General features: G+C 38.4%; 1 protein-coding gene across 1 annotated transcript in view; it reads left to right on the forward strand.

Annotated features, from left to right (window-relative positions):
* The first annotated feature begins 9704 nt into the window (after positions 1–9704).
* Positions 9705–23198, forward strand: part of LOC117306875 — a 31274-nt gene continuing 17780 nt past the window's right edge. Inside the window, exon 1 of the mRNA XM_033791436.1 lies at positions 9705–9836. The gene's annotated coding sequence lies outside the window, so the exon portion shown is untranslated. The remainder of the gene's footprint in view (positions 9837–23198) is intronic.

Below are 23198 nucleotides of genomic sequence, written 5' to 3' on the forward strand. Positions count from 1 at the left end.
ATCAAAATCTATCGGAGTGTTTCGGGTATTTTTTTGAGGGAAGCAAATTTGCATTAAATAGATCTAAATCCAGAATGCTTTCACGCCTGAAACTACTTGGAGGCTGCTCTTCTTAGCCTCAGTTATCCTTTACGAGTTCCGTATGGACTGTAAGAAGTAACCTTTGCAAAAATGATAATGGCCTCGGCCTCTTAAAGATGAAACTTTAGGCCTGTGCTTTGCGAGAGACCAGTCGTCGATTTCACCAAACTCTTCATAACTTAGAATTAATCTTACGACCCAGGACGATCGAGTGCCAGCCTGGCACTGTGTAAACCTTAAGATTAATCTTAAGTTAGGACTATTTACTCGTTCTCACTTGAGACAGTAAATTATTCCTAACGTTTCGTGAAATCGGCTGCAGACACTTAAATAGACCTATCCTTTAAGAATCACCCTGCAATGATGCTCGAGTTTCCATGAATATTTGCGCCTCCCCTTCCAATAATGTTTGCGCCTCTGCTTCTAGATCATTGAACTCCAGACGCTTGGTTTAACATAAATTTATGTGATTTTTTATGAAGTTTTGTTGCTTACTTTGAAACTTATGGAATCTCAGGTGGTTTAAAGATGATGTTAGAACTTTGAACTCTTGCTTTGCTTATTTAACGAAATGAGCGGCTTTTCTGGGTTTTTTTGTCTTCTTTTTTGTTCAATACAATCTGACTCTACCCATATTCTTTCATGAGTTCCTTTTAAGCCCTGTTCACACTTCTCTATTCCCCTGGGTTGCCCCCAGGAAGTAGTTGCGGGCCTTTTCACACTATGATTGATCTATCCCTAATCTTCCAAAACAGCATACCCTGGGGACTAGCAACCCCCTGCGCTAAAGTAGGGGTAAGCGTTAACACCCAGGGGTGTTCTCGAAGCGTACAACCCGAACCCTATGGGAAAGGGACACAGTGTGAAAGTGCGCCGCGGTAACCGCACTGTAAACAAGTCCCGGGGCTGCCCCAGGGCTATATTCCACTGGGCTAAGAGATACAGAGTGAAAAGGGCTACAGTCTCTAGGGGAGATGGCCAAACAACAATTGTTCAAGGTTGATGGACCAAAATGCAGATATGAACTTGCCTGAAGATCAATTTTTACAAATTTTTTTATGTTTCTTTCTGAAATGGGACTGCAATTTTTATCTTGTAGAGGTGAGGCAATTTTAATCTAGAAGGAAATGGCACTTGTGTGTTTAGGAAATTGGTCTGTGGACAATTTATACATAGTGTCTTTTTTAACATTTGTGTTAAAATTGTTCCCACTCGACGTCACACAGTGTAACATTGTCCATTTTTACGGGCATTGATATGTAATTTTTTAAATGCACAACTTACTATGGATTTGGCTTAAAGATACAACGTATGACATCTGGTGTTTTATCAATTTCCTTGCACGATGAGTCGTTTAATTACATGTACTGCTCTGCATAGATATTAGAAATCTTGATGTAGTTCCAAACCCAAGTTTGATAGCGTCTGTTTGTAACTATCAATTTATAGGCTTGATAAAACAACATCGGCCCATTTTCACAGAGCTGCTTCAGAACACAACATAGCTAAGCGCAACATCATTATGCTCACCAAAATAAGGTTACCAGCCAATGCACCATCTGTGACTGGTGTCCTGCTTATTAAGTTGGCCCAGATGTAAGAAATGCCAAATGATAAACTTGACATAATCTTGTTTAGGTTCAACGATTGCTGCACATTTAGAATATTTAAACTCTGTAAGTGAACATTTATTTATATAGGTATAGAGAAACTTCAAGGGGTATTTTCAAAATAACAGCGCGCCAGTTTTTTAACGCATTAACAACTGATCTATTTGTGTTACTTTAACCTTTTTTTACTTTAGAGTATCCCCAACTGTGTGATTGTCATAAGTTTTTTACGTACTTTAATTTGTTCTTAGTATTAATTTTTGTAGTCTAGCCTTTAATTATATTAATGATGTAAATACTGTACAAACAAAAAAACAAAATGTCAAAATGTTAATAGCAACTAATTAATGCATGGAATAATAAAATGATAGGCGCGGGAAAGGTGAGGTGGTATTTGTCTGTAAAGCCAAGGGACAAAGTGTCATCAGATTAGGGCCCAATTTCATGGCTCTGCTTATCGCTGAATTCTGCCCTTATGATTGCGATTCCCGGCCTACGTGCAAGCGCTAGTTTTGTAAACATAGAATGCCTAGTAATGTGGAGTACCCAAGCGCTGAAGCCAAAATTCGCGGCTAACCCCAAAAATACGCTTGTCGTTAGTACACAATTCCCTGCTTCCGTAAGCGCCGATGCTGTGCTTAAGGTTTAGAAGAGCCATGAAATTAGGCCCTGGTTGTTTCATATACTCTGGAATCTTAGATATAAAAAAATTATCGATTCATTCTCGAAGATGAAGTTGGTTTTTTTTTTACATGGTTTTAATGCATTATGTATTTGTGTTGGGGATGTATTTGGTTAGTTTATTGTTAATTGATTGATTTCTCTTTATTTTATTTATTTAGGTTTTTTTATTCCTATTTTTTTGTTTCTTTTTTTTATGTAGATTTTAATTTTTATAAAGTAATTAAAATACTTTTTCTTTTTTCTTTTTTACTTAATTTTATTTAACGTTTTTTATTATTTCAAAGAAAAACCTATATACTTTATTCGTTTCCTGTTTCCCACTCAATTAAGATTTACACATCAGATCAATGGAAGTAGAGTATTGGCAGTATCTGTGTTGATAACTGTTAATTGTGGAAGGTACTTCCCAGTTGAGTTTACTAGCATTTTGTATAGATAGTTGTCCCTGGGCTTTATTGGTTTTACTACACCAGATACAAGAACAGATAGTGGCTGCTTAAAGGCAGTGGACACTATTGGTAATTACTCAAAATAATTATTAGCTTAAAACCTTTCTTGGTGACAAGTAATGGGAAGAGGTTGATGGTATAAAACATTGTGAGAAACGGCTCCCTCTGAAGTGCCATAGTTTTCGAGAAAGAAGTACTTTTCAGCGAATTTGATTTCGAGACCTCGGATTTAGAACTTGGATGAGGTCTCGAAATCAACCATCTAAAAGCACACAACTTCGTGTGACAAGGGTGTTTTTTCTTTCATTATTATCTCGCAACTTCGATGACCGATTGGGCTCAAATTTCCACAGGTTTGTTATTTTATGCATATGTTGAGATACACCAACTGTGAAGGCTAGTCTTTGACAATTACCAATAGTGTCCACTGCCTTTAAAGGGAAGGTATACGATTGGTAATAGTCACTCTTAAAGTTAATGACAATAAAAAGCAGTTGTTTAGAAGACTACAGCAGCTTAAAAATATATCAGACTTTTTTCCCCCTAAAATTGTAATCTGAGGAGCACTACTACAGTAACTTTCTCAGATTGTGTCAAGTCCTGCATGGATGCTTGATTTATTTCGGTGATATCTCAAAAACGTGACAACCACAAAGTTGTTTTCAACTACATTTATATAGTATTAAAAAATCAAACAGTTACAAAAATCAAAGGTATCTTCAACTGTTAAACACGCGTATTTAGAATGTATGCATCATTCTGTCATTAATCTGTTGAATCCTAAATTTGCTTTTGCGGAAATCTTGCTAAGCAGATTTGGTCAAACACAATGACATTTTTCGTGTTTGCAGCTTTAAAAATGTTACCCTAGGGTTAGGGTTATCTTCACGCTGACAAATTTGGCACTAATTGTGATGCAAAGATTGTATTTGCCTTTTGTACTTAAAATAGGGGTGCTACTCTAGCAAACAGTTTGGTGGTGAACGCATAAAGAAGAATTTTGGTAACACTGTATTTTTGGAGGATAGTTGAGGTTCTTTATAGACAAAGATAGGGGTTTAGTTTGATACCATGTGCAGTAAGGGGTCGATATGAAATACTTATGGAAAGTCAACTACTAATTAAATTGAATACTTGATCTCTTTTATAAAGCAGCTTAGGCACATTATCTTGCTAAGGAGGAAAAAACTTCATTCATAAATACCCCAGACAGTTTCGCTACTCCTATTGGTGGAGATTGCGTCACGTGGGGGTGTTTAAACGGCTGATAATGACCAGCTGGAGCTGTTTATAACCGGCTAGCTTAGGCATGTTGGGCGCGCGCGTACGGCACTAGTATCATGCGGAATGCGCAATTCATAGCTATTAGTAACAGGCGTAATCTACTTCTAAGCGCGCGCGTAATCTATTTCTAAGTGCGCGCGCTTAATCTATTTCTAACCACATGTATGTACTCACAACCCACGCGCATCACACAGATTCTTCACAAAGTTTTTGAAAAATATACTTCAAAACTCAAAATTTTTAATTGTCAAAGTGTCTATAATTGTATTTTTAAATGTTTTGAAGGGCATTTGTGAATGGGAATTAATAAAGAGTAGTGACTCGCTCTTAAATATCCGTTTAAAACATTGCAGGTTATTTGCCGTGCGATAAAGGCCTCGCCTTCATCAAACGGCAACGACCCTGCCGGTTTTAAACGACCGTTAAAGAACTCGTCACTACCCTTTAGTTCCCTTATTTATATGAGCAGGAAAAATGTTTCGAGGACTACACAAATAAGTCAATTTGCTTGACTACTTTCCAGCTAATATTTCACCTAGTTAAATTGTCAAGCAAAGCTTTACAAAATCCTTGCAAGTGTTTGTGAAAGTTTCATGTAGTTACTACTCGTTATCTATGTGAGAAAACAATTAAGGATTTTGACATTTGAAACACTGTTGGTAATTTCTCTGATCCATGGTAAAATGTTCATTCTTCATGCTTCATTCTTCAATGACCATGTTTTTTCTTTGACTGTAGCTGCCGACTGACAGTATCATAATCATGGTCCAATATAATATGCTATAGGCTAAGCCATCTGGGCCATGAAGTTGGGCCCTTGGCCAAAATAAACCTTTTGTCTGAAATGAACCTTACAAAATGCTATGTGGACATGGTGTTAGTGTGTCAGCAGAGGGCGCCTTTCGGGACACTGTAAATTCTGTAAAAAGTAAAACAAAAAAATCTGTACAAATTATGGTCTGTGTATACATAACGCAACAGAAGAGCGATTGTAGTTATTGGCAATAAATACATTAGAAAATACATGCATGTTGAATATTGATAGAAATGGATGGCTGGAAATAATGTTATCACGAAAATGTATGAAATTCCAAGGGATGTTTAGTGTGTGTACTCGGTTTATTTGTTAATTTTGTGGTCTTGAGATTTTAATTTGTATTTTTACTGGAGGAGGAAAAATAAAGTTACCTATGGTGTAAAACCAAATTGTTTAGTACACTGAAACTAGTACTTATTATTAGCTCAAACAGTTTTGGATCTCACTAAAACAAATTAAAGCATTGGCAATCAATTTGTTAAAGGCAGTGACCACTATTGTAGTTACTCAAAATTACTATTATCATAAAATCTTTCTTGATTACAAGTAATGGGGAGAAGTTGATGGTATAAAACATTGTGAGAAACAACTCAAAAGTGACGTAGTTTTTGAGAAAGAAGTAATTTCCCCCGAATATGATTTTGAGACCTCGGATTTCAAATTTGAGGTCTCGAAATCAAGCATCATTCTGAAAGCACACAACTTTGTGTGACAATGGTGTTTTTCTCTTTCATTAATATCTCGGAACTTCGACGACCGATTGAGCTAAAATTGTCACAGGTTTGTTGTTTATGCATAATTATGTTGAGATACACCAAATGAGAAGACTAGTCTTGGACAATTACCAATAGTTTCCAGTGTCTTTAAACAATTTGTTTTTCAATTATGATTTTTTGACTAAGTATAAGATGAATGAACTATGACTAATGAAAAGGATGCATAATTAGATCAATAAAACAATCAATAAAACATTTTAGCGGAAACATGCATCTCTCTATACTCTGATAATTGTTTGATTGACCAAACCCTTACTTTTTTATATTTTGTTATGATAATAATATGTTATGAAATTAGGCAGTTAATTTAGGCTTTTCGAAAAAAAAAAAAAAAGGGGGTGCACTGGTTGGTTTGGGATATGGAGAAATTATACCCAAACTTACAGAATACCTGTGCCCTCCCCCCTTCCCCAATGATCTCAAAATGGCTTATAGGAACTGTTGTCATTGTTGGAATTTTTGTTGGGAGAGATTTATCAATATAGTGTACCTTATAATTCTGAGAAATAATTATTATTTGAATGTTTAGTTTTTAATCCAAATAGTACTTAAGATCGGAATCGCAAGATTAAAGGTAACTGTGACATCAGATTAATTTTTGTTTCTGTGAATGAATAAAATAAATAACGATGCGAGGAATTTTTATTAAATTATAAAAGAGTTCACTGCTTCTTTATTGAGTTCAAGCCATTATACACTTTCGGTACAGAAAAAAAAGAAGTCTCGATAGCGAGAATTACGGATTTATTTTAAACGCATGTCATGACACGGCGAAACGCGCGAAAACAAGAGTGGGTTTTCCCGCTATTTTCTCCCGACTCCGATGACCAATTGAGCCTAAATTTTCACAGGTTTGTTATTTTATATATAAGTTGTGATGCACGAAGTGTGGGACTTGGACAATGCTGTTTACCGAAAGTGTATAATGGCTTTAAAAGGGGGAAATTCAAGTTTTGATGCATGCACTTTGTATGTTTATTATTTTTCCCTAGAAGAGATTGGACCGTGACCTTTGTATGTCAAACACCAGCGTTCTCACTTGGTGTATTCCAACATTTGCGTAAAATATCAAACCTGTGAAAACTTAGACTTGGATATCGAAGTTGCAAGATAATGAAATAAAACACTTGTCGCACAAAATTAATTTGACTGACTTGTGTGTTTAGGGGTGCACAATTTGGGAGGTAGTGATTTCTTCTATACCGGCCGGGCTTCGAATTGATGATACCCAAGCCTTTATCGTATGGACTGTGAAAGGGGTAACCCTGTTTCAGCCTTAGGAGTAGGTGGCAATGGTCTCTGGAAACAATAATTGTAGCCCACACCTTGAAGTAGCAGTGTCAGGCGACTTGCATTAAAAAAAGGCTTCAGGCCTGAAGTTTTTTACTTTTTGAGTGAGAAATTACCTGTTTCCTCTAATAAAAGGATACATATACACTTCAGAGGAACCTTATTTTTCCCACAATGTTTTTATACTCACTAACAACAGCTCGATATTGCTCGCTACCAAGAGTCGTTTATGCTAACATTAATTTTAAGTAATTCCAATAGTGTCACCTGTCAAGTGCCTTTAATAGACACCCTCACCCCAGTTCCCCTGCATCATATTGATCGCCAATGTCACTTTATCATTTCATAGGAATAAGGCCGTTTTATTGCTCCTGTACTATTCCAAAATTAATTCCTATTCGGGATGATCGTATACTGCTATTGACATACCCCCATTTCCAGTCCCGCATGCAGAACTTCACCTTCCTAATGACCGGCAGACAGTGCGTGGGCACGTGGTGGGCTCTTTTGTTTTGCGCCCGAGCACAACTCTCGGCGAAAGACAGGTCTTCTCCTTTGACATAAATGAGGGCGCTGTTTTTGAGCTCGTGACTATTAATTATTTTTGGAATCTATATCATTTCAGATCATAATTTACTATTCCGGAGGTAGCAGGTTCAAATTATGGTTCCAGTCAGTTTGCCTTGGTCAGCAAAAAAATTCAATAAAGGCCGCCATATACAGCCTGGGCCTTTTATTCAAGACTCGTGTGGTGCAATGACACTCGGATGACCCACACGAAATAAGGTGAAGCTCATTCTTCCCATGAATGCTGGTGATGGTGACGATTTTATTTCCCAAAAGACCTGATTCATCTTCAGTATTTCGTTAGAAACCATGGATTAGGCCCCGTCTTACGAGGTGTTCTTGGAAGAGCTCATCCCAAAGCCGCTTAACAGTGGTTAGATAGATAGCGAGAAAAGACTTGACATTTTGTTTGTTGTCAAATTGCCTCCTCTCCACCCCCGATCGAACACTCATTGCCAAATTATGGAGTACTATTATTTTTTTATTCAGTGAGGCGGTCTATATCGGAGCCCCCTCGAGTTACCGCAACAGTGCATGAACTGGATTTTATTATTGACTTATTGTACAACAATAAAGTTACACAATATTTAGTGTGACAATTATCAATCATTCAGTCTTCTTTGAGATGCAGGCGAACGACCCCCCCCCCCCCCTCACTTTACTGATGATGCCCACTCAAATCATGTTGACCCATAGCCATCCATAATAATATGCCTCCGCACCCACAATATAAAACGTGAAGACTTTTCTCAACACATGACAAAATCCTTCACATCATACATTTTATAATTCAACATCCGGGTGCAAATCACGCGCGCAACAAAACTTCTTTGGCTTTATGCTATAGGGACATGATCATAGAGCTACATTATTAGCTCTATAAATGTCTTTCAGCTGCTGGCCAAGTCGGTTTATGTGAAAACGTGTAAACTGTCGAATTTCAGTACGGGACTTTAAAACGGAAGGCGATGGTGTATGGACCTTGTGACGAAAGCCGGAACCGAATAAAGCCGTGGTTTCGAAAATGGCAGATGAAAAAGTAAACACAGGGCACCAGTCTAGCTGCTGCAATAATGCCTAAAAAAAAAAAACATTCATATGATGCACATAAAAATTATGCTTTTTTGATCAAAACGTTTTTGTGTGGTCATAATGTTCTCACCTCCGGGTCTGTTTACATGGGGCTACTTGTATGATTTCAGATTTCCCCTAACACACAAAACTATCGGTTAAAAGACTCTTGTTCAAAAACATTTCCCTTCACTGAATTTTGTATTTCCCCGGCATACACCAATTTCCGATCCGGAAGACGACAACCAATAATGTGGGACATAGATCCGCTTGCACACCCTCTTTGTTATTATTATTATTATTTTTTAGAAAGAGCTAATTAATTTGATGTTTGTTGCGTTCCCCCTTATAGTTATAAAATGGTACTAAAAAATGTTTGGCAAGTCAGTCAACCCGCTGGTGAGTGTAATTTATTCCTCCATGGTGGTGTGAACTAGAAAATAACAACAATCTACACAATCATAGATTTTGAAGTAGGCCTGCACCGACCGGACGCAGAAACCCAGCACCGATCCCTAAAGTTGACCGATTGCAAAAAGCCAGCACCGATCCCTAAAGTTGACCGACTGCAAAAAGCCAGCACCGATCCTTAAAGTTGAACGATTGCAAAAAGCCATCACCGATCCCTAAAGTTGACCCGATTGCAAAAAGCCATCACCGATCCGTTAAGTCGGCGTAAAACTGTGTTTATCGACCGATAAACACTGTTTTTCGATAAACCATGTTTATCACTTGATAAACAATGTTTATCGAAAAACTCTGTTTATCACTTCGAAAAACTCTGTTTATCGCTTGATAAACACAGTTTTTCGATAAACAGTTGATAAACACTGTTTATCTCGATAAACTCTGTTTATCGGCGAAAAACAGTGTTCATCGAGATAAACTAAGTTTATGAAGTGATAAACAGAGTTTTTCTCGAGAAACAATGTTTATCGGTCGATAAACTGTGTTATCAAACACTGTTTATCGAATTATTGGGCATATGGCTTGCCATAGTCGTGTGTAATGTAGCTCGCTCGAATGCAAGTGCATTCCTACCGCGGTGTACTGTGGACGTGTGTGTGTGGAGAACTTGCTAGTTCAGTCGTGCTACTAACTAGTGGCCTGGCTGGCCGGACCATCTCAGCAGTGGATAATAAATTTCACGAGAACACCGATCTGCTGAAGAAAGATGTCGTCGTGGTTAACCTCCCTGGATAATAAGGTAAACACTGTTATGAATTATACTTATAGGGCTGCAAATGTTCGTACTATATAGGCATAGTCGAAATGCCAGCAGTGGTCTCACGTCTGCAGCTGCGAGGCCGGTTTGTCACAACACCACAGCCAACAGGGAGCAAGTTCAAGTACTGTACATCGTCGTACATGACTGGTCCGGTACGTTTGGATGAGTTCATGTGTCTTGTGGTGGTTGTGTTGTTTGTTTCGAGTTCTGATGATTCAAGTGCAAGTACTCTCTACAAGTTTACTTTGTGAATATTTCCTTTCAAATCAAGCACTCAGCTTACCTTCTTTGACCCCTCTTCCTTCGTGGACTATCATATGTATCAAATTATCTGACAATAACATGGTGAGGCGTGGTTAGTCATGAAGTGAAAAAATACCTGGTTTGAATGATGGAATGGATGGAGTACTACTAATATATAACTTAGTCTTTAGAATGGAGGAATAATTCCTCCATCATCATCACGTCTTACTTACCGTAACTAGGGAGGAGCTTAGCCCACCTTGTTGAGCTGTTAATGGCTCCGCTTTGATGATTTGAAAATTGGTTAAAAAAAACGTGTTCCAAAATTATATTTGACGCTGCCTTCCTACCTTAATATTATACGCACAACTGTCCGGGCCGTTGCTCTAGACCAATAGGAATGAAGAAACTGTCTCATAAGCACAGATGCAAGCTCGCATGTCACGCCCACGCCCACACTTTTTACTGGTCATAAACAAAGGTTTATACATGTACACACCCACGTGTCGCGCTCTCCACCAATAGGAATAGAAAAAAATTCTGAGGTATTTATGAACGCCAAGATTCTGTTCAAAAAGTATGTGATACACGTCCGTGTTAACCTATAATTAATAAGGGAATCAATGTGTGGTGAAGTGGTTTTCAACTAGTGGTTTAATCCCAACGAGGCCTGGTTCTTGATGATTTACCGAGCAAAGTCGAGGTAAGTTATAAAGAATCAGGCCTCGGCGGGTTTAAACCACGTGTTGAAAACCGATTCAACACACTTTGATTCCCATTCATAAATACCTTTTCGGTCAAAAACATCTTCACTTTTTTGTCAAAAAGTAAAATAAATGCAAAAATTATAATTGTTAAATGATTTCTTTCACAACACCCCTCCAGCTATGAAATTGTAGAGCCCTCCGCTGCCCTCGCGTAAACAACTCCTTACAAGGGCATATCGCATGATGTAGCACTGTACAGGCCTGATACTTCACGGAGGCAACGAAGGCGATTGCCTCCGTGCCCCCTGGTCATTGCCTTGGTGCCCTTGAAATGCTCCAGTACAAATTTGCAATTTCATCATAGGGTGCCCTTTACCAAGAAAAAAATGCCTTGGTGCCCTTGCCCTTTCAAAAACGAAGCATACAGCCCTGGGCACAACTGTTTCAGCCGCTGCTCTCAACCAAAAGGAATGAAGAAACTGTCTTATAAGAACAGGTGCAAGGCTGCGTGTCGCGCTTATGAATTAACACTTTTTACCGGTCATTAACAAAAGGTTTATGCACACCCACGTGACGCGCTCTCCACCAATAGGAGTACAGAAACTGTCTGGGGTATTTATGAATCATTATTAATAATAATAATACACTGTAACAAAGATGTAATGCGGACTATATCCACCAAGTATTCAAGGTGCATAAATTAGCCAAGCAACCCTCTACTAACCTGCAAGTGCAGTACTAGGAAAGAAATTGTTTTTATCGTACACAGGCTCATGGGATACAGTTCAAACATGTACACGTTTTTAACATATTCATGTTACACTGAATCCAATCTGCTTTCAGCCTCGTTGGATACGTGACACAGAAGCTTAATGTTTTCCCGTATCCCACTTGCTATATTATTAATAATACATGATACTTAATGAATACCCTTATTCAATTGATGAATTGAGTATTTTTGTTACAATTTACTCTGGCAATAATGACTTCCCTGTCATGCCTGTACAGGTTTTCCTTGATGGGACAATTAACTAAAAACTAGAGTCCGGTTGTTTTATCAATTTTGTATAGTTCTGGACAAGAACATGAAAAACAGTGTGGGTGGGGACTGGGGAAACTTGTAGGGAGAGGGCAATTCTGTGCCATTTCTTTAGTCATGCTATATTAAAACAGGATGTTAACACTTTATGTGTTGACGGTACTTTGGTATTTTTCTTAAAAAGACATTCTGGATTTTTTACCAAAACCTACCTGATGTGTTTTTTATAAAAGGTCAAACGGTAGTATAAGACTAAGTAAGAGTGCTGCAAAAACATTGTGTCTGAAGTGCTGATGTTGAGTAGAAGAAGAAAAAACCCAAAGCTGTGTTGATCCATGTATCGAGTGAATCTAAATGGAATAAATGATTGGTGACGAGCTCTTAAACGGCCGTTTAAAACCGGCAGGGTCGTGGTCGTGCGGTAAAGGCCTGAGTTGATCATATGGGAGTGAGTTAAACCATGGAGGTACAGTATGTACATGTAGGATGGTAGGCTAATACATTGTGTAGCTGGCAATCGATTCTAATCGGCAAAGATTCAAACAAACCAACCAGCTGAAACTATTATGAGTTTAGTTATCAGTTGATGGCATTGACAAAATCACATTTTATTTTATTTTAGAAAGCGCACGCCTCACACACACATCTAGACACAGAGTTACACACTCAACAAATATTTTTTTAAAGGACACACAGCCCAGATGTAAGTGTTGTATGCCTTTCAAAAGTAGGCTGTCAAGCTTTATCAAGCACTCATGGTGCTATCGCTTGGCGAAGCAAATTTTGAATGGATTACAGTTTGTTAGATTGTGATAAGTGATAATGTAATGCTTGACAGCTGCACTTAAATAGTACAGATAAAGTGACGATGGCTACATGTAGTTGCATTGGCTACAATACAAATACAGTTAATGGAAATCATTTTACTTTGAATCGGTCGGACAAGGCTCGATTTTGGGGAAAGATGACACAATACTGCACAGCTAGCTCAACATTTTCATAAGGTAAAATTTTGACATGAACTTGTTACAATGGGGTCATGTTTAACCCTCCTAAGTTCTGCCTACATGTGTTACAATGTAATGTCATTCACAGTGCTTTTGAATGACATACAAACTACCCCAGGCCATGTTCAGGGGACAGTTTAGTTGACAGCTTCAGGGGACAGCTTCAATTAATTGGTTTCAAATGAAATTGTTATACCTCGGTAACAAACTGTGAAGTTTGATTGGTCGAGAACCAATCATGTGATACGCAACAAAAACGCATGTTACATGGCTCGACAGGCAGGGTAACATGAAAAGTGATGTACACCGGTGTACATCATCTCGATCGTTCCCGGCGTTGGTCAATTTCCAGCGCTGTGTACGAAACAACCAGGGGTTCGATGGAATTGTTTCTTGTTCGTCTGCCTGTTAAACAATGAATAGTCCGTCGTAATAATGTTTGAAGATTACAACAGAACTTTGGGGAGAGGAATAGGGCTTAACAATTATACAAAGGTATAACAAAACATGGGTTTTGTACACACTCAAGGGAAAAAGGCACCCTCGGCTTTGCCTCGGGTTCCATTTTCCCCCTTGAGTGTACAAAACGCCATGGACCCTGTCACAGCGTGCAACAATTGTATAATGTTACCAAGAGATGTTAACCTGATGCATAAAGTTAGAGTCAGGTTATAAACCGTCTTGTTATTGTGTATATTTTCAAAAGAAATCACTTTATTTCATCTCATTTGTTGTTTTCTTCAGTAATGTTTCCGTTTTAGAATTTAACAAAGAAAAAACAAGTGGGACTTGAACTCCTGGAGTCCTGGACTCTGGTCACTGTTAAGTAACGTGCCGGTGCTCTACCATCTGAGCTATCTGTAAGGCCGAATAAAAAAAGAAACATGTTTAGCGTCCCTGCCCGCTTCCTTTTTAGAGGCCACCTCCTTTTTTTCTTTTCTTTTTTTAATGAAAAAAAAGGGTTATTTTAACAATCTCAGCTTAAACAATCTGAATGTCTTGCCTGATTGTCTTGTCCAAAATGTTTCATTTATATTTGTGTGTTTGAGCAGTAGAAAAAAAAAACAATTTTAAATAGAATGGCGGCCGTCTTTTTTGAGAAACCCGGACGCTGAACATGTTTCTTCTTTTTGTCGGCCTAAGTGTAGCTGTAATGTTGGCGGCCTCCCTATTTTGTCAATACCTTTGTTTGGGGGTGCCAGCCATTCAACCTCTAACCACTATATACTCCGGGATCACACCCAAGTAAGTTCATGATACAACCTGGTATTCGTGAAAGCTCAACTGACATGGTTGTATTTTAGAACAACATGTAGATTTTTAAAAAAATTCTCCAGAAGACGATCAGAGCACACTGATCGAAACAGCGAGTTAAAAGCAAAAGTTCCTTTCAGAACAACCCCAACTCATTGAGAGATCATAACATGGAGTTACCGCAAACTTATCTATACCGTATTCCCACCATGCAAAGTTTCAAATCCTACTTTTAAAAAGATGCTATGTCAAATTTTTGGCCGATTTGACCCAAAAATTTGGATGGGGGTCGGGAACAAGCTTAGATATTTGAGATCATCTTTTATTGGCTGTTTAATCACAGTGATTAACACAGTGATTTTTTTTCTGTTTTTCAGTTGATTACAGTATGTCTATTATTATTAAGCTTTAGCTGCTGTTGTAATATGTATTGGGTCTATGTTATGGGCGGAGGTATATGTTGTTTTAACCTCCACTCTTGCTTGTGGGCTGATGTGATAATATTAAAAGCAGCCTTCGTGTTGCCAGAAGAATCAACAATATTCATTGTCTACATCTCTCTTTGAGTCCATACCTACTCATACTTCATGGTGGCAGCGGTGTAGAAACGAACTGGATACAACATTCATGGAAACAACGCCTAGAATTCTTCGAATTCTATACAAAATGATTTTCAAACTGTATTCTGTTTTCATAAAAAGGACACATTTGAAATAATTTTGAACCCAGATTGTGGATGCACACAACATTGACGCCCCTTCTTAGTTTTATTTTTAATGCCATTATACACTTTCGGTACCGAAATTTTTTTTAAAGTTCACAGATTTACGAATGGTTTACAGTGTTTACAGAAGGTTTTGGTGAAAGACTTATCTTGAATTATTATTCCATGAAATGCTTTACTTTTTGAGAAAACATTAAAACAATATCAATTCTCGATAGCGAGAATTCAGATTTATTTTAAACACATGTCATGACACGGCGAAACGTGGTGAAACAAGGGTGGGTTTTCCCGTTATTTTCTCCCGACTCTGATGACCGATTGAGCCTAAATTTTCACAGGTCTGTTATTTTATAATATAAAATGTGGCACACGTAGTGTTGGCCTTGGACATTACTGTTTACTGAAAGTGTCCAATGGCTTTTTAAAAGCAAGTTAACAGCAATGGGTGCGTTCAGACACGATACTAAAGTTGGTATAACTCATTGTTCAACTCGATCGAGTTCAACTCAGTGTGTCTGAACGGATCTAAAGTTAGTCCGAATTGAGTTCAATTCAACCCACAAAAGATTTAAACCGTCCAGGGAGGGGGTTTATCTTTAGACTGCTTTGTGTGGACAGAATAAAAAAGGTTTAACTCACAACAGGCGACCCATTGACCTCCGTAATCATTACGTAAGTTCACGGTGACCAATGAACAGGACAATAAACAGGATGTTAGAGTAACAGGGTCGCGTTTTCTTTGACCTCTTAATACCAAAGATAAACCGGATCGGGACTCAGTGCGATCTGAACGCAAAGGGGTTTTATTTTTCAATCATCCCCTGCTGCTCGTAAAAGTTAAACCGGTTCGGGTCTAACTTAGTACGCTGTCTGAACATACCCTATGTGCAATGCTTGAGTTTGCAAAATTGATTATTTCATACACAAACATTAGTCCCACTCTATAGTATTCAAGGAGCCTTCCCAATCTTTGTCTCAGGGGTAATATTGTAGGGCCACTGATTTTCCGCGATCGCGGAAAACGGACGGAATTCGCGGAATCCGCCCTTTGAAACGGAAAACGGGATTTCAGAAAATTTGATTTTTTTTTTTTTTTTTTTTTTCTTGACGCCAAAACTATTGAAATTGCATTCTTTATTAAGATTCTTTTTGTTAAACTAAAAAGGCATCAGAAATCAGACCATTAAAAAGTACGAGATCGTAACCGTGGATCATTCTGTTCTACTTCACACCATCCTCAATGTTTACACACATGATGTACACACGTTGTTAACATGGTTAAGCGAAGGGCATTATTCGCGGCACGTTTTAAACATTTTTTGTTCACCCAAATTGCATTTTCTCCCTCTCTTTTACCAACAATAATACACAAACTAGCTTACCTATGATCTATAAGAACACATACAATGTTTTTTCATCTCGGAAAGGTCTAAAATAAAACCGTAAACTGTCAACATTCTGTTGCCAAAGCGAAAACAAAATGGCTGACATTTTGTTTGTGGATGGAGAATGGTCACGTCCATAGACTTGTTCCCAAGTCTTTGATCATGCTGAAACAGCGCCCTCTTGTGGATACACTCCTGTCATTAGCCTACAATGTGGCTGATGCAGAGAATCAACTGCAGTTTTAGACTTGGAATCAAGTCTATCACATCATGTGCATTGATACTGCAGTCACAGGGCAACCTTTTTAGAACAGCAGTATACAAAATAATCCACAATTATAAAAAAAAGTATTTTTTTAAAATTTGTCAGTTCAAATGAACATTTTACGAAGTCAACAGTGCAACTTATCTCAAATTGATTTTTATAAGTGTGTCCCTGGGTATTAAACAACCTTTTATCTAATTAAAAAAACATGAAACGGAATTTTTTGTGCCTGAAACGGAATTCATGTTTTTGCCAAACGGAATTTGCACTTTTCTGAAACGGAAAATCAGTGGCCCTAATATTGTATTGTATGTACTTTACAGCTGGCACTGTATAGGTACATGACTTGCCCTGTGTACATAAGTTACCCTGTGTCAATGTGTGGGTACAACAGGGGTTTTCCCCTGGCCCATAGTGTATGGCTGAGGGTTCAAAGGTACATGCAGCTGGACCATTTGCATTGGGTACATTATTCATCGTGCAGCCTTGTGTACTTGTGATTTGTGGTCCAAGTAAGTTTTCCTTTGCACAGGACAATAATAACAGTTGTGATGGTTTGTAGTATGTTAAAGGATTTGGGTACTTTTTCAAAATGTCCATAGATTTACATTAAACTTACTGGGTTTGAAGATAATGATAGTGGAAAGCTTCCCTTCAAATATTACTTACTGAGGTGCTGTAGTTTTTGAGAAATGAGTAAAACAATGTCATGAAAATACATTTGTAAATGCTTAAAATAATTTTCGTCTCATGAGACGAAAATTATTTTCATGACCCTTTTTCACTCATTTCTCAAAAACTACAGCACCGCAGCAAGTAATATTTCCAGGGAAGCTTTCTACTATCACTATCTATAAACTGTGTAAGTTTTGTGTAAATCTGTTGACATTGTGTTTTTTGTCCTACAAAAAGTACATTAGACCCTTAAAAGCCATTATACACTTTCGGAACAGAAAAAAAAAAAGTTCACAGATTTAGAAATAACTTACAGGGTTTACAGAAGGTAATGGTGAAAGACTTCTCTTGAAATATTATTCCATGAATAGCTTTACTTTTTGAGAAAACATTCAAACAATTATCAATTCTTGATAGCGAGAATTACGGATTTATTTTAAACACATGTCATGACACGGCGAAGCGTGCGGAAACAATTGGCTGGGTTTTACCGTTATTTTCTCCAGACTTCGATGACCTATTGAGCCCAAATTTTCACAGGTTGGTTATTTAAGTTGTGATACACGAAGTGTGGGCCTTTTTGGGCAATACTGTTTTCTAAAAGTGTCCAATGGCTTTTAATGTGTGTCAGGGCACAACCAAACATTATTTGATTTTTTTCCCTTACGGTGATGTGTGTCAAGCACTCTATTTATACGACACCCAGTACTTTCTTGGTGAAAAAAAATCACTATGCATCTTTGAGTAAGCCTCAAATGTCCCATTGTTTTTTGAATCGTATTTCATATGGGCCATGTATTTTAGAGCAAACAATCTAATACACGCTGTATATAAAACAAATTTTGATTGATTTGTTGTTTTTGTTTTGGGGTTTTCAGTGGTTTTAAAAAAGGATGTGATTTTCATGAAATAAAAACTGTTCAGAAATTGCTTTTTATAAAACAAGACAAAAACTCTGTTGATTGTGGAAGCAACAGAAAATTATTCTAAAAAGGAAAATAGTGTTTTAAAATTATTCTTGTTATTTTTGTAACAGATCTGTAAATTTAGGAGTCGGGTTATATGATGGATGAGGGTAAATTTGGTTTGATCCGAAAAAAAACCTTTAATTGCTACTCTATGTCTTGGTGTAATACTCAGATCCTGTTTGGCACAATGCCATGGAGGGGCCTTCATTTCTAAACAAGTCACGACCACTAAACTTTGTTGTTTTGTTGAGCACACGCAGAGCGCTGCCATGGCGACTGGTGTCATCATCTGTACAATGTACACAATAATGTACATTCATACTCTACAACTTGTACAATTTTATTTGTTGCAAAAGCTTTTCTTGCATGTATGTGCATAGTAGCGACACATTTTATGTCATAAACAAATGACACTAGCCAAGTTCACTTGTCTGGGTCACTTTCACTTTCACTCTGGACTCGATGAGAGTACGGTGTCAGCTTGATGTCACATCTTGAACTCCGGGCAACAACTGCTCCAATAAATAACCAAACCCTTGCACAAGCTGGTATTAAAGGGACACGCTGGTATTAAAGGGACACGCAACCATGCAATTTCGCGGCAAATTTGACTCCTCAAAATGGCGTGCCTTGTTAGTTAATGACATAAGGAAAGCCATGCAATTTCGCGGCAAATTTGTGTGTATCGTTATATATAATTTTACTTTTAAAACATCTTTTTAACCAATGCATTTTATAACAAACAGTTTCAAACGCTTTTTATAGACCAACTCGCCAGATTGTACATGTACATCGTGTAGAGGCCCCTTGGGATTTCCACCAAGTTGTTGTTCATTATCACGGTCTCATGTCAATATCAGAAAATCTAGTTATATCGCTTCTAGTTGGAACAAGGGCTTGGGGTTAGGGGTGCTGTATAAAGCAGATACACCAGGGGAATCCCCATATCTTTCAGGATGCTCTGTGCAGGCATGAGAATCTTCCGGTTTAAACCGGAATTCCGGTTTTTTTTCTTTAAAAATTGTGGTCTCCGAGTTCGATGTGAATTTGCTATAAAATTCGGGGGGTAGGTTTTTGGGGGTATACATTTGGATTTCTCTAATCCCTCTTCTCTAGTCAGACAATGTAAGTTTACCTTTGTAATTGATATTATCGCGGATCCCCACACGTCGTTCATGAAATACCGGCACCTAAACAATAAATTGCCGTCCAGCAGATGGCCCAATTTACGGCTTGTTGTCGTCCTGGCATCGCGCATGCATGCAGCAGCAGCGACAGATGTATAAACTTGCCTCATTCCTTGCTTCGTTTATAGTGGTACGGTTCAATAATGTTTGCGTGTAATGCGCTTGCTGCTGCAGCAAAGATAACACGTGTGGAGACTTTTGAAAGTCTACTGAAAAAACAATGCACGTGTTTGCACCATAGTGTACTGTGTACTGTGTACTGTGTACTGTGTACGTGCAGGTTTGCATACGAACCAATGAGCGGCGTGGCACGAATCTGAGATCGCCGGCAGGCCATGGTAAACTGGTACCTGTTATTGCCTCACAACCAGCGAAAGATATATTGGAAACCAGCGAACACACTGTACGTCCGGATGACGCGCTTTCTTCAATGGTTTTATTTCTATGTTGGGGTCTAACCTCAACCTCGTTCCACTTATACCCTATGCCGAATAACAACCTCTTTCACAAAAACACATCGCTCTCGCCAAATATATAGGCCTATTATATATTTTAAAATGTGCGTCGCCGACGGATCGTTAAAATCACAAACATTTAATTGCAAAAGAATTTCTTTTACACAACCGAATACTAAATCAAGAACCTATAAACATGGTTGTTGGTGAGAAAAAAAGCATTTTCAAGGGCAGAAATAAGGGATAAGATCGTCAAAAAAATAAAAATTTTATTACTATTATTTTTTCCCCCTTTCTTTTTCCGGAATTGTAACAAAATCGCAGGCGAACCAAAAATTTTTTGAACTGTTTGAGCTTTACATTCCTTATTTTCCCTTGAACCTATTATTAAAAAAAAAAAAAAAGGAAAAATCACACAAAAGTAGCTCACTTCTACCTGTAAAATAGGTGTCAGAAATGCATCAGAGACCACCACAGAGCTTCTAAAATACCCAGAGCTCCCAGGGCCCTTAAACATGGACTATAACGGTACTCCTACATTAAAATCACTATCAGAACTTGTTTATGTTGTGTTCAGCTATCAATTCATTGTTGTGGTCATGTTTTTCTCTAAATAATTTTGCTACAATTTGACTGAAAAAATTTGACCTCGATTATTCGATTTTGAAATTTCCTGCCCTGTACTGGTTCCCGGCTATTAAACCAACACTGAAATCCAAGCGGATTTGTAAACCAGCGGACGTCATGAACGCGGTCAAAAAATGGTGACGTCACACCCATGAAGCAACGAGAGTAAACAAAGATTACGCCATGTTACTCCGTGTGTTGTGTATGCGTTTTCATCCACACTACAGGCGTGCGTGTGTGCTACGAAGCTTTTTGTTTCTAGTGTATCAGCTATAAATACTGCCGACTATTTGGTTGTTTGTGGATGCACTAGAAGTTTCAAAGTTTGTGTAAGAAGCCTGGATCGATTCCGAAATTTAAACCTCTAAACATCGAGAGAATTCAGGGGGATCTTCTACCACCAGGCCCCAGCCAGTGCTGCTTGTGCATGCTACGAGTACGACGTCGACGGGGTCCCTCTGCCGTGGCCCTGGTCGCAAGTGGCCGTGGAACAGCAAAAGAATGAAGTGGCATTACAGAAAAGAGAGGGAGAAAAGCCTGGTAAGTACTTGTTAATAATTTTTAAAAATCTACTACTGAGAAACTATCTCCATTATTAATTCAGGCCCAATACATGCACATGTATTTGTAATAAGAAAAATAGTAAACAATCTCTACCCTTTTCATGCAAGGAACAATCATCTTGTCAAATGACACGGTGTGCATGCTCTGAATCTGACCCGACTACCATAAAATAGCTACATAGTGTATTGACTCTGTTGAGTGATGAATCCATGTAGCCACCCAAGTGCTTTTGGCATGTTTATGCCCTGGTTTACACTTTCTGGCATGTTCATGCTCAACCATGTGTGAACACTATATTAATCCATTTAAAAAGTTGATTGTTACAGTTAACAGTTTATTGGCCTCGCAGACATGTATTTATATTGGTCTATACTGGATTGCTGGACATTGTTTTTGCCAAAGCTGCCTAAGAATTGTTCGCTTTTTTTTTTAAGGCACAGCTCAAAAATATGTTCAAACTCCCATCCATATAATTGCCCATCCATGGTCATTCAGATTTTTTTCTCTCCTAATTCAGGAATTACCAATTCCAGAGAAGTTTAGTGTGAAGTTTTTCTATAGCTGTGTTTATTGGCTTGGCACGGTTAATTACATGGAGTGTTTACTATATTTGCATTTGTAAAATAAGGCCAGTTCTTTTTCAGCACTAGTTTTTTAATTTATTTATTTATTTTTTGTTTTTATATTTTTTTGTACAGAAATAACTCGCAGCTCTACACTACAATGAGAATGCAGGACGAAGACAATGCAGGACGGAGACATGCTAGCCAGAACTAGAAATGGAGACCTAAGATTCTCAATAGCACTTTAGGTAAGTAGTAGGCCTATGCATGCAAATTTTCAGAGGATCAGATGATTTCTTCATTTTTAGTTTTTCAGCTGCCCCTTTGAAAACTGTTCACGGTGGAGGGGGGGGGGAGGGGATGGGGTGTTGAATCGCAAGAACCCCCCCCCCCCCACCCGATCTGTACCTGAACAGTTTTGTACTAGGTGTAGATCTGGGGGAGGGGGGTGGTTGGAGGTCATGTTTTCTATCAGACATAAAGAAAACCTGCCCCCTTGGTTTTGTTGCATGTGGACTCCTTTTGTTCTGGTTTTGCGTTAACTTCTGTAAGGTTCTTTTCAAAACTACGCCAACTCAAAGAGAGATTGTCAGTCTGTGGTGTTACGTCAAACCTTCCGAGATTGTATTTCTGCCTTGTAAATTTTCAAGAAATCCCACATAACGATTATTTGGTTTTGTTTTTTATTTTTCATTAAACAGATACGCAAAGAATGCATGCACAAGGCACTTGTTCATTGTCAGCAGGGTGACAAGACATGAAAACAACTCCATCCGCAGCTGATGTGTAACCCCCGTGTCATTGACATCAACCTTCACCAGCTGGAAAAGGATGCAGCAGCTTTTTTTTGGGGGGGGGGGTGGGGGTTCAAAGGTAGTGGGTTCAACTTTGTTTGAAGAAAGAATGACCTGTGCCCAGTTTCATGGATCTGTTCACCACCAAATTATGCGCTTATGATCACCGTTCTCTGCTTACGTCCAAACGCTAAATTTCTGCGCTTACTTTGTAAGCGTAGAATGCCTGGTATAAACCAAGTATGCACCTATGACCCGCAAAAGCCAAAATTCGCTGGTAACCTGTGAAACGCGCTTGATGTAAGCACAGAATTTCCTGCTTCCGCAAGTGTCGATTCTTTGTTTACAGTATGCAGATCCATGAAATTGGGCCCTAGCCTGTACACATTGATTTTTTGGTGTTTCTTTTGGTAGGGGGGGGGGGGGTTCCATGGTAGTAGAATCAACTTTGAAGAAAGAATGACCTGTGCCCAATTTCATGGATCTGTTCACCACCAAATTGTGTGCTATGACCACCGTTCTCTGCTTACGTCCAAAGGCTAAATTTCTGCGCTTACATTTGTAAGCGTAGAATGCCTGGTATAAACCAAGTATGCACCCATGACCCGCTAAAGCCAAAATTTGCTGGCAACCTGTGAAACACGCTTGACGTAAGCACAGAATTTCCTGCTTCCGCAAGTGTCGATTCTTTGTTTACAGTAAGCAGATCCATGAAATTGGGCCCTAGCTTGTACACATTGATGTGGGTTTTTATTTTAATTTTTATATATATTTTTTTTTTTGGGGGGGGTAACCAGGGTAGTACAATCAACTTTGTTTAAAAACAGAATAACATGGTCTGTACACAATGATTTTATTATATTCTTTTAATGTACAACTTAATT

This window comes from Asterias rubens, chromosome 2 (genome assembly GCF_902459465.1).
Source record: "Asterias rubens chromosome 2, eAstRub1.3, whole genome shotgun sequence".
Classification (NCBI taxonomy): Eukaryota; Metazoa; Echinodermata; class Asteroidea; order Forcipulatida; family Asteriidae; genus Asterias; species Asterias rubens.